Below are 12568 nucleotides of genomic sequence, written 5' to 3'. Positions count from 1 at the left end.
TAGTTCTTTGCCACCATATATAGAACTGATTTAAATATTTTTGTTCATATAAGAATCCCCCCAACACACACACTCTTTCTCTTTCTCTCTTCCTCCCTCCCTCCTACTCTCTCTCTCTCTCTCTCTCTCTCTCTGTCTCTGTCTCTGTCTCTGTCTCTCTCTCTCTCTCTCTCTCTCTCTCTCTCTCTCTCTCTCTCTCTCTCTCTCTCACACACACACACACACACACACAGGTACAAACACACACCTTTCTTTTATCTCCTTATGGTATAAGCCTAGTAGTGGTATTGTTGAATCAAAGGATATACACAGTTGAATAACTTTTGGAGTTTAGTTTCATATTGCTTTCCAGAATGTTTGTACCAATTTACAACTGCACCAGCAATGCATCAATATGCTTGTTTTCCTTTAGCCCCTCCACTATTTGTCATTTCCCTTTTTTGTTTACCTTGACAATCAGGCACTTTTGGACTCCCTTGATCCTTCACTGATACATGGGTGGGGGCCTGAGTCCATGATCTAGTCATGGACCTAGGCACTTAGTCCATGCTCACAGGTCCTCTAGGAGACATTATACTGTTAGTTTGGGATTAGGGCTAAGCCTATGATCAGTTTTGGCTAGACTATTACTGTTGGTCCAGCTCAGAGATCTGCGATGTGTAACCATCAACCTAGAGAACCTTTGTTCTTGTTCTACAGCTCCTTGTCACTTGCCTATAGGGCAAATATGTGATCTTGGCTAGAAAGATTACCCACTATAGTTTCTCCAATTACTCAATCACTATTGGGTATGTCTTTCTTCTCAGAGCATTGTTGGAATAGTCATAGGGAAAATTCTGTTGTACTTCTTTTTCTTACTCTACATGTTCCTCAGATCACTTTCACATGGATATCTGGTAAAGCAGCTCTTCTGCTGCCTATATTTTTGCCTGTCGAATCTTTTTTTTTTTTTAATCTAAGTGCTTGGCTTGCATTTGTTCCAGTTTAATTTCATCTGGTTTTTATCTTCCCATGGTTCCAGCCTGGACTTCAACAATGATTCTCACAGAACTCATGAATTTAATAGAAATTTATATATAGGACAGTCTTTAGAGATGATCTAATCCAATCCTGTTATTTTAAAGGTGAGGAAACAGAAGCCTATGCAGGTCAAGTAGGACATGAGAAGTGGTAGAGCAAGGATGAGAACCTAGATCTCTTGACTTCCAAAGTAGTGCTTTTCTCAATAACAATACAGTTCCTTGAATCTTAAAGAGAAAAGTCAAGATTACTTACCTAGGAAAGGAAGTACTCCTCTTATTTGGATGGGAGAGGTTGAGGCATTGTAAGATCAAATTCAGTATTATTCAGTGGAACTAGAACTAGGAAAATATTTAAGGATCTTTTATCTTCTTTAGTACCACCATGAGGGAATCAGGATTGAACTGAACATCCAAGGTTCTGGCTTCACGACTGGCTTGATGATTCTCTATAAAACTGTGAAGATTCCTCTAGGGAATGAGACCTTTTATAATGTGTCAATTACCAGATACAAACCTCTGTGGAATCATGCTTCACTCTGGGGAATGCCACACAGCTGTCGCCCTTATTCTTCCATTGGAAAAACAGAATATAAAACCAGGACAGAAGACACACAGCCTATGTCAGATTCAAGAGCCTAGTTTCAGCTTTATGTGAGTTTATTTACTTTTAGTGGACCTTGAAATACAATTTGAAGTTTATCTTCTTGGATATTGTTCTCTACCTATTCTCTCAGCATGGTTTAGTGATATAGAGCTAACCTTGGAGTATGAGTTCAAATCCTTCCTCTGGCATATACTGAATGTAGAACTCTGAGCAAATCACTTAATAGCAACTTTAATACTCTAAGTTGCTTTTTAAAAAAGGTGCTAATCTACATTGATGGAGAGAGTTGTGTTATCTGAGATTTTCCTATACTAATAAGATCCCAAGTTCAACACCTGTCTCTAACCATTTACTTCTATCCAATTTGAACCCTGGACCATGACCCCTGCCAGTCTTCTTTTACATGACTAAATCTTAGGACCTTTTCTCAATTCTCATCCTTCTTGACCATTCTGTAGCCTTTGACACTGTTGGTCACTCTTTTCTTTCCTGGTTCTCCTCCTACCTCTCTGACTTCCCAGTTGTGACCTCTCCTCACTTCTTTTGACCTGACATATCTGATATAATTTATTCTTTCTATTTTCTCCACTTGTGGTAATAGAGACCAAGGCATCTTCCTCTAACCTACCTGAAGTGGATGGATGCTGTATTGGAAAAAATAACAAGGGGTATATAAAAGCATCTTGGGCCTGAGGAAGAAAGGTACAGTCTAGCCTAGGACATTGTAACTGTATTGTCTCTCCTAAATAATGATGATCTTATAAAGAATTCGCCTGGGGGAAAATGAGCACAAGGGGGCAAGACCTCCTCCTCCGGTCTCATCTGAGAATTGACACTTTGAGTGAAACAACATTTGAAATGATGGCTCAGTGTATAAGGCAAAATCTGATCACCATGATTATTTTGTTAGAGAAGCTATGCCACAGAGTGGGTGAAGGACAAGTCTGAAGACACCTTGAAGAATGCTGGTAATTTTAATTCTTAGAGTTTCACGTCCCTTTCACAGAGGAGATGTGAATACTTAGTTCATCCTGTATTATTCTAGACCCCTCTTTTTCTATCTGGTCTAAGTGACCACAGTAGGGACTCTTCAAAGGACAAAAACGTTAGTTCTGACAACCAGCAGGCTCTAGTCTTCAAAGAGCAATGTTATTGGATGAGTTAGATGCAAGGAGAATTTTAACTCATTTTACATTTCTGTTACTGGAAATATTCAAGCAGAGGCAGAATGATTACCTGTTAGTGATAGGGTATATGGCATTCCTATTATTTATTGGATGGGAGGTAGGGCTAGATCACTTAACCAATCTTAGTCTCAGTTTCCTTACCTATAAAATGTGGATAATAATAACAACTTTCTCAAAGGGGGGTTGCGAAGATCAAATGAGATAGCATCTGAGCAGTGCTTGGTAAGTCTAAAAGTACTATATAAATGCTGTTATGATTGTTATTATCCTATAACTGCCATTGCCCTTCTAGCTCTGAGGCTCTATGACAGAGAGGTAATTTGAATAGAAATGAGGATGGTAATAATAATAACAGATATTTATATAATGCTACAATATTTGCAAAGTCTTTTATATACATTGTCTCATTTAAACTTCATAACATCCCTGTGAGGTAGGTGATAATATTATTCCCCTTTATAGATGAAGCAATTGAGGCTTAAGGAAGCTAAGGGATTGGCCCAAGCTCATACATGGCAAATTAGCATTTAAGGCAGTATTTGGACATAGGTCTTCCTGACTCAGACCCCAGCACATTGCCCACTTTGGCAAACTCAATTTCAACACTGGACAGAATCAGTTTCCTCTTTTTGGTCTGACTGTTGAGGTCCAGTGAAAGGATGGACTCAACAATGCCTTTTGCAGTTTGTCCAGAGCTAATTAACTATGCCTAAGCATCACAAGAATAATAATACAGTAGCGCTCCTTTCTAATGCTTTTATTACAGAACAAGAATATCTGCTGTAGAGAGTTGCTGTGTTATATAAGGCTTTTTATATAATTGCTTTAGGGAACATGGTTTGGCCCACTCTATCTATGAGCCGATGTGAAGCTGAGCTTTTTTACTTCCCTAATTATGTAATGCTATGCCTGCTGCTGAAGTAAATCCCAAATGTCCTAATTTTTTTTTAAAAGGACAAATTACAGGATGGGCAGCTTGACTTTTAGTTATCATAAAATTATGTTGTTGAAGGTGTTATTGGTGAAAATCTAGACAAAGAAGTAATGATCCCAAAGAACAAATATGACCCAAGTTATATGAAGGGTTCATAGATTTGGAGCAGAAAGAGACCATAGTGGCCATTTAGTCCAACCCAATTATTTTACAGAAGAAGAAACTGAGATCCAGAGAATGAACAGCCTTGCACATGGTCACATAGCAAAAGACACAGAGAGAATTTGAATCTAGATCCTCTGACCTGGACACAGAGGCTTTCTAATGCTTTATCCTATGCACCACTTCACTGCCTAGGAAAGAATCTATCACATTATTCAGAGGTGTGGCAATACATGGGTTAAACATACAAGGGTGAATTGGGCTGAAGTATTGTTTTAAGTGCTAGATGAAGGGAGCAAATGGATAGGCTGTTTGGCAAGATGATAGGTCCCAGGAGCATGGGGCTTCAAAATAAGATTGAAACTCAAACTAGAACTGAGGGTAACTAAGAGGGCAAAGAATGCTTTAAGGACTCAAATACTTTGGGGATAAAAATAGAGATAAGAATTCAAGCATCCTTTGGGGGACAACATGGCAACATTTGCTCTCAGGTCAAGTCAAGTCAACAAGTATTTATTAAGCACTCACTATGTTCCAGGAACTGTGCTAAAAACTAGGAATACAAATACAAGTTGAAAGATAGTCCTGACCCTCAAGGAGATTCTATTCCAATGGGAGAAGACAACAGATAAAAGGAAGCTAAAAAGCAGAGGGGAAGAGGAGTGAGAGAGTACATGGTTGAGAAACTGTGGAAAGTCAGGAGCAAATTTGGAGAGGTATGAAAGTATGGCTGATCTGAGTATTGTCTTTAAAACGGAACTTCTAAGAGGAACCAGCCAATCAGTGGAAGATGCTACAAGGAGTAGATATTTCTTGTGTGAAAGGTTTCAGGAGGTAGGAGTGAGTGGGCTTCTGTAGCAGGGTAGAGAAAGTCCAGAGTAGGGAGGAGATAGAAACTTCAAATCCTATGTAGCCATCTACTCAGGCCATTTTCTTATCTGCCTTGCCTTTGTACCTTCTGGGACCTCTAGGGACTATATCCTGAGGGACTTAATTCATTTAGTTTGGAATTCCTGGAGTTTGATGATTAGAGTTCAGAGAATATGAAGAGGGATTATATGAGATCAGAAGAGAAAGGCAGAATAAAAAAGATTATAGAGTGGATTGAATGACAGGCAAGAAAGTTTGAAGTCAGAAATACCTAGTGATGTGCTGGAGCCAGCTTTAACCTGCTCAAGAGAGCTGATTGTTCAATTTTCAGTATTAGCATTTATATTTCTGAAATTGACAAATGCTACAGATCTGAGCTTGAGTTATCATTTTGTTGATTTCTAGACTTAAGGAAGTGTTAATAATGCATATTAAGCTTGAAAGTGTGTTGTGGGTACCCTTTTCTCACTCCTACTGGTTGTTAAACATTTACTAGCATATGTCAAGACATCTTCAATATAATAGGACCCTAATCAGCCAAGAGAATTTAGGGTACCGGTAAGTGCCAGGATTCTCTGTCCTTAATTAATGGTTGTGTATATGTGGATGAATACCTAAGTAACTGTCACAAGTTATTTAAAGACTTTTCTCCCCAACCACCATTTAACAAATTAACTGTTTCTATTTTAAATGCAAATCTTTGCCATAAGTGCTTGTGTGTGTGTGTGTGTGTGTGTGTGTGTGTGTGTGTGTGTGTGTGTGTGTGTCTGAGCTTGTAGGCTTGTTAAGTCTAAGCCCCACTTCATCACATAGCTCAATGCTTCTCACATAATAGAAGCATAATAAATTATTGTGGAATGAATTACTGACAGAAGAAGGAAGGAGAGATAGGGAAGAAGGAAGGAAAAAGAAAGTGAGTAGAAAGAAGGGAGATAGGAGGAAAGGAAGAAAGAACAAGAGGAATGGAGGAAGGAAAGGAAGGAAAGAGGTGAAGAAAGAAATAAGAGAGGGAGAGGAAAAAGAAGGCAGGGAGAGAAGGAGGGAAGAAGAAAGAGAGGGAGGAAGAACTGGAGAAAGGAAGAAAAGAAGGAAGAAAAGAAGAGGGAGGGCAGGAGAAAGACAGGCATTAATAGCAACCCTAGACAATATTATTAAGCTTATTTCACTTTGTTCTCCAATAGGAAAAAAAAACTTTTTTCAATTCAATATAACAAGCTTTTATTAAATGAGTGCTATGTAACAGGTGCTATGCTAGGAACTGAGGATACAGAGTCACAAATTAGAGAGCAATTCTTGCCTTTCAGAAATGTGTGTGCCTTCTGTCTTAGACTTGATACTAGGTATTGGTTCCAATGCAGAAGAGCGGAAAGGGCTGAACAATGGGGGCACAGTGTCTTGTCCAGAGCCACGCAGCTAAGAAGTGTCTGAGGCCAGATTCCAAGAAGTGTATATCTAATGGGAAAAGCTGACATGTAGAGAGATGTCAATACAAAATTCTATATACTATAAAGACAAGGTAATTTGTGGAGAAGGGGAAAAGAGCTGCTCCTTATCATGATTATCCTTGAGTTGATACTTGAATGGATGTGGGGGTTCCAAGTCTTAGAGGGAAACTTTGAGATTATTACTAAACTATATTTTAGTAAAGTCATTATATGTCCCCAACTCCTATCTTCTAGGGTGTTTGGAACAGAGGCAACTAGATGGTATAATAGAATGCTTGACTTGGAATTAGAAAGACCTGAATTCAAATCCTGATTTAGACGCCTGCTAAAGTTAGCCTTGATCTCCCAATTTGTAAAATTGGAATAATAATAATAATAATAGTATTTATCTAGCAAGATCATTGTGAAGATCAGACAAGATGGTCTATGTGAAGTTCTTTAGAACCAAATCTGTAAGTTGATTATATGTCCCCCCTAAGACAGAACCAACTCTAGTGATTTTATGGCCAAAGCTTGTTTTATTCTTAGCTGCACCTCTCACTTTACTCATGTTAGAAGATAAAGTCTAATCCTGGGAACTCACATCCTAGGGAAGATGTTCCATTGTTGGAATATTTCTTCAGGGAATGACATTAAGGTCATTAAGACATTAAGAGGAGGGGCCCTTGATTGTTGAAATAGTTGACTTTATCTGGAAGGACTTAACATAAATCTACTTAAATGCTACTAATTCTAGACTTCACGCCTGTGTCCCCTTATCCCCTGTAGGGGGGCATAACCTACCAGAGTGCCCTGTGGTGAGATAATAAGCACTAACAATAAAAGTCTGATTCTTGAAACCCATGCCATCTCTAGATAGGTCTTCCATGGATTTCATCAACCGCAGACCCTGGAAACCAGATGGGATGCACCCCCATCCCCTTAACCCCATCTTACCTATACCTCCCTTCTCCCTTCCTACTCAGCACTTTATCTCTTTCTAGGACCGCAGTGATCTCAAGCTGACTGATTCTTCCCAGAATTAGAAACATTCAATTTGGATTTAGTCATTAATATTCAGGTTTGTTTTCCATACAGAAAAGACACTAGGCAGGCAGAAGATGGACCTACTTGCTAGCCCAGCCCAGTCCACCTGAAATTTTTCTTCCTTTTCTATTTAATCTTCATTGCATCTGCAACTCAAAGCTGCTTGTGTAAGAGCTTAGCTGGTGCCTGCCAGGACATAGAGCCAATGAGCCTTGCTTGAGACCTCTGGGACACAGTTTCCATATTGGGAATAAGTAATAATGGGGAAAAAACCCCAACAACTATGATACTTTGAGATTTACAAGGTCCTCTTCTCACAAAAACTCTGGGGGTAGGTAATGAAACGATCACCCCATTTTACAGATCAGGAAATAAAGGCTCAGAGATGCTGAGAGACTTGTCCATATTCATACAACCAAAAAGGCTCAGAGCCAAGATATTAATACAGGTCTTCAGATTCTATGTCAGTAGTTTTTTCACTATACCATACATGTGGGATGACAAAATAGCACCATAGTAGAATCTAACCGAGCTTATACTCTAGCTCAATTGATCATGTTCCTGATCATTACACAAATAGCTAGTATGACCACAACCCTTACTCAAGAAGCCTTATATAACCATTGCATTTCCTCTTGGATAAAATAGAAATTCCTCTGTTTGCCATGTCTACTTCCCAGGCTTGTCCTCATGAATATAGCCAAATGGTTCTTGCTATATAGGGCATCATATCTATTGCCTTTCTATCTTTATATAGGGTGTGTCTCCATGCCTAGAATGCTCTCTCCTCTTCTATAAATCCTAAAATCTCCAAATACTTCAAGACTGAGTTCAAGTACCATGTCCTTCAATAGACCTTTTCTGGGGGCAGTAAGATGGCTCAGTGGATAAAGAGACAGGCTTGGGGATGGTTCAAATCTCTCTTCAGGCACTTGGGCAAGTCACTTGGCCCCCATTGCCTAGCCCTTACTGCTCTTCTGCCTTAGAACCAATACATAATATTGATTCTAAGAAGGAAGGTGAGAGGACCGGTAGTTAATGGGATAAAGGCTATTTTATTTTTGTGGAGCCAGTGTTACAGCCAGCAAGCAAGTAGAAGGAGTAGGAGGATGCAGGCTCCTTTTAGCCCAAATCAGTCCCTCCCCTCATTAACCACTGGCCAGTTATTAGAATTATAATCTAGTGAGAGCCAGTTGATTGCAATGCAATTTACAACCCCAATTATTCACATGGGTTTTAACCAATCAAAGTAAAGCGACTTCACCTGTTAGACTCTTAAAAGCCTAACCTATCACATGTTCCTCCTTATGACTGGCTGACCTGGATTTGGGGAAAAGGAGTTTAAGCTAAGAACTTAAAAATTAAATTTTTTTACTCCATTACATGAGCTTATGAGAGGAGTCCACCATTTTGTCAGAACCTGTTCCTCACAGAAGGTAAGGGTTATTAAAATTTTTTAAAGGCCTTTTCTTATTATTCCAGGTATTCAGTAGGCTACTTCACTGTCCCCCAAGCTCAGAAAATATCACTGAATAAAATTCTTTATTATAAAATTCCATGATAATAAAATCATCTTAATAAGCAATAATTATAAAACCATTATAATAAAATAATTTAATAAAATCTTGTTTATATTAATATATAATTTAAAAGAAATAATAACCAAATGATCATCATAAAGATTGAATAAAATCCTATATTTACATATTTCTGAAAGTATTGTATTTTACCAGGGGAATGAAAGCTCCTTGAGGGCAGAGACTATATCCTATCTAGCAGTCTCTAACATATAGTAAATACTTAATAAATATTTGTTGATTTATTTATTTTATTATAGAATACATAGAAAAGAAACTAATATATATTAAATGACCACCATGTGCCAAATGCTGCTAAGAGTTTTATAAATATTATCTCATTTTATTTTCACCACCACTTTGGGAGATAGAAGCTATTTTTATTAACATTTTCAGATGAAAGAAGCTGGGGCAGAGAGCAGTCAAGTGACTTATCCAGGTTCATACAGCTATTGAATATCTGTGGCCAGATTTTAACTCAGATATTTCTGACTTCAAGTCCAGGACTCTATCAACTGAGCCACCTAGTGCTGATAGATAAAGCATTTATTAGACATTTGCCATGTTTCAGGCTCCATACTACAGTTATGGATACATAAAACTAAGAAAAAGAGCTTACATTCTAGTAAGGGAAGATAAAACATACATAAAGGGGATCTGTTAGGGGGCAGGAAAAAGAGGGTCACCAAATTGGGGCTAAGCAGCCAGAGGATCATAAGCCAGATCATAAGGTGGGTGGGCCTTCTCTCATAGCAGTTCATCAGTCATTGAATTGGTTGGCTTCAGGATGCCAGGTAGCTCATACAGACCTGGAGCAGACTGGTGTGGGGTAAAATAAGAGGGAAAGATTTCCTCCTCATTTTGTAGAGTAATTCAATTGTTCTGGAGAAAAGTGGCAAATCTGAGTTATCAAGGACTTGTTAAAAACATTAGGGTAGTCAGTTTGTCCCTTTCTTGGCCACAACTGGTGCAACATGATTTTGAAAAGAAAATCTCCACATTTGAAGGCAGAGCAGAGGCATGGGACCTACTTTCAAAGCCTACCTTTGATGTTTACTACCTACTTGACCTTGGGCAAATCGTTTAATTTTCCTGGGCTCAAGATCCATACCTGAAAAAGTGAAGAGTTGGGATTATATGGATTGAAGGTCCTTTCGAGCTCTATCTGTTTCTGGGGAATTTCAGCTGCCAGCCATCTTTGAGAAAGTTTAGGAGAGAAAGTTATGGTAAACTGGAAGAAAGTTCTCTAGATGCTTATTACCCAAGATGTGGTTTTCTGAGAGGGCTGGAAGAAAGTTCAGAAGGGTTAGGACAGAGGGGAGAGGTTTCTTTGTAGGAGAGGGAGGGTCGTCTTATTTAAGTGAGGCTTCGATAAAAGGAGACTGTTTAGTAGTAGTATGTATCCTATAGGGATCATAGCTCTCTGGACGGAGAATAGCTCTTCAGAGAGAGAAGAGGCTAAGACTTTTATAAATATTATCTCATTTTATTTTCACCACCACTTTGGGAGATAGAAGCTATTTTTATTAACATTTTCAGATGAAAGAAGCTGGGGCAGAGAGCAGTCAAGTGACTTATCCAGGTTCTTCTATCAGCGCTTACATGACTGTGAGAGCTGTCTCTGTCTCTGTCTCTGTCTCTGTCTCTCTCCCTCTCCCTCTCCCTCTCCCTCTCCCTCTCCCTCTCCCTGTCCCTGTCCCTGTCCCTCTCCCTCTCCCTGTCCCTGTCCCTGTCCCTCTCCCTGTCCCTCTCCCTCTCCCTGTCCCTCTCCCTCTCCCTGTCCCTGTCCCTCCCCCCCTCTCTCCCCCCCCTCTCTCTTTCTCTCTCTCTCTCTCTCTCTCACACACACACACACTACATCTAATCATAAAAAATATATTCTAAACAGGTTTCAGAGTCTATCTTTGGAAATGATGTCTGAATGGGAAAAAGGGAAAACAAAACCAAGTTGATACATTTTATAGGGAAAGGCTCTCACTGAAGAAAACTTCCCTAGGTAAATGCCCTTTATATACAAACTGTTATAACAGAATTGTAATGAGATGAAACAAAGTGAGCTGGCTTCTAGAGCTGCCATTTTATCCCCATAGAATCTTCCTTATTTCTCATAAACTACCAATGCCCTTATTGAAAATATAAGAGACAGCTAGCTGGCTCAATGGATAGAGAATTTACCCAAATTCTTTTTTCCAGCTACCTGGAGATAGGCAGTCCTGGGTTCTAATTTGACCTCAAAAATTTCCTAGCTGTGTGACTCTGGGCAAGTCACTTAACCCAAGTTGCCTAGCCCTTACTGCTTTTCATCCTTGGAACCAATACTTAGTATCAATTCTGAGAAGGTAAGATTTTTTTTAACAAAGACAAACCAAAATAATCTGGCTTCTGGTGCTCCTATTTGGTCCCTAGAAGGGTCTTTCTTATCTTCCACAAGCCAGCAATGACATTTTTGAAAATATAGGATTAACCATTCTGAGAATGTGGGAATAGTAAAGAAGAGGGAGAGTAGCCACAGGGCTAAGATTTCACTGGCAGTTTCATTCTCAGACTAAGAGGAGCTCCTTGGGTCACTGAGTTGAGCCCCTTTTCCTGTCCCCTGAACCTATGGCATACTCTTCTAAGATATTATTATTGTTATTATTCTTTTCTTGAAAATATTGATTTCTATCAGATTTTTTAAGATTGAAGAGGAAAAATGAGAAAGAAGAGGAAAGGAATGGATTAAAGAAAGGAAAAGTGAATCAGAAAAGGAGGAAGAAGAGAAAGGAGCAAGCACTGGACAAAATAGTAGAAAAAGAAAATGAACAGGAAAAGGTCTAGGGACTAGAGGTCCTAGTTTAAATATGGCCTCAGACACTTCCTAGCTTGTGACCCAGGGCAAATATTTAATTCCAGTTGCCTAGCCTTTACCCATCTTCTTCATTGGAACCCATTCTTGGGATCTATTCTAAGACAGAAGGTAAGGGTTTAAAAAAATGAACAAGAAGAGAAGCAAAAAGAATAGAGGAGGAAGGATCCAACTTAAAAATGAGAATAGAGCTGAAATATTACTCAACAGTTGCTCTTTCTCAACGGCTCTTTCTTTACCCAGAAAGGTACTAGGTGAATGGCTAGAAGGAAGTGGTAGGGATTGCCCCTCAAAGCTTTGGACCACTGGCCTTCTTGCTGTTCCTAGCACATCATTCTACCCTTCTTCCTACCCCTCCTCTATGCCTAGAATGCTTTTCCATGTCACCTTCTCCTCCTGGCTTCCCTGACCTCCTTCAAGACTCAGACTAAATTCTATCTTCTGCAAGAGGGCTTTGCTGGTTTTCATTGCTCCCTCCTTCTTCCCCTTTCCCTTTCGGCCGCCGTAGCCCTCCCTCTGAGACCTACTATTTACCTTGTATGAATATATTGGTCACATACACTTTTGTTTGCATGATGTCTCTCCAATAAGAATCCAGATTCTTTAAGTTAGTCGAGGATAAGGACCATCCATGGTTTTTACCTTTCTGTGTGGCACATAGCAAGTGCTTAGCAAATGTGCATTGATGCTACTGTTGTTGCTACTGTAAATTTCAAGCATCTCCAAGCTGGCTCTGCCTGGTCCAACTCACCTTCCTAATCACTTCTGCCTGTGGGTGGGAGTGTCTCCTCCCAGGAGCCCTGGAAGCTGGCACCATCCAAGCCATGAATCAGAGTTTCCAGCACATTCTCTCTTGGCTGTGCTGAAACATCTGTATAGATTACTGCAGCTCCTAA

The sequence above is a fragment of the Monodelphis domestica genome, chromosome 2 (genome assembly GCF_027887165.1).
Source record: "Monodelphis domestica isolate mMonDom1 chromosome 2, mMonDom1.pri, whole genome shotgun sequence".
Lineage (NCBI taxonomy): Eukaryota > Metazoa > Chordata > Mammalia > Didelphimorphia > Didelphidae > Monodelphis > Monodelphis domestica.
The sequence above is the reverse complement of the archived record's forward strand: the minus strand, read 5'-3'. Positions refer to the sequence as shown.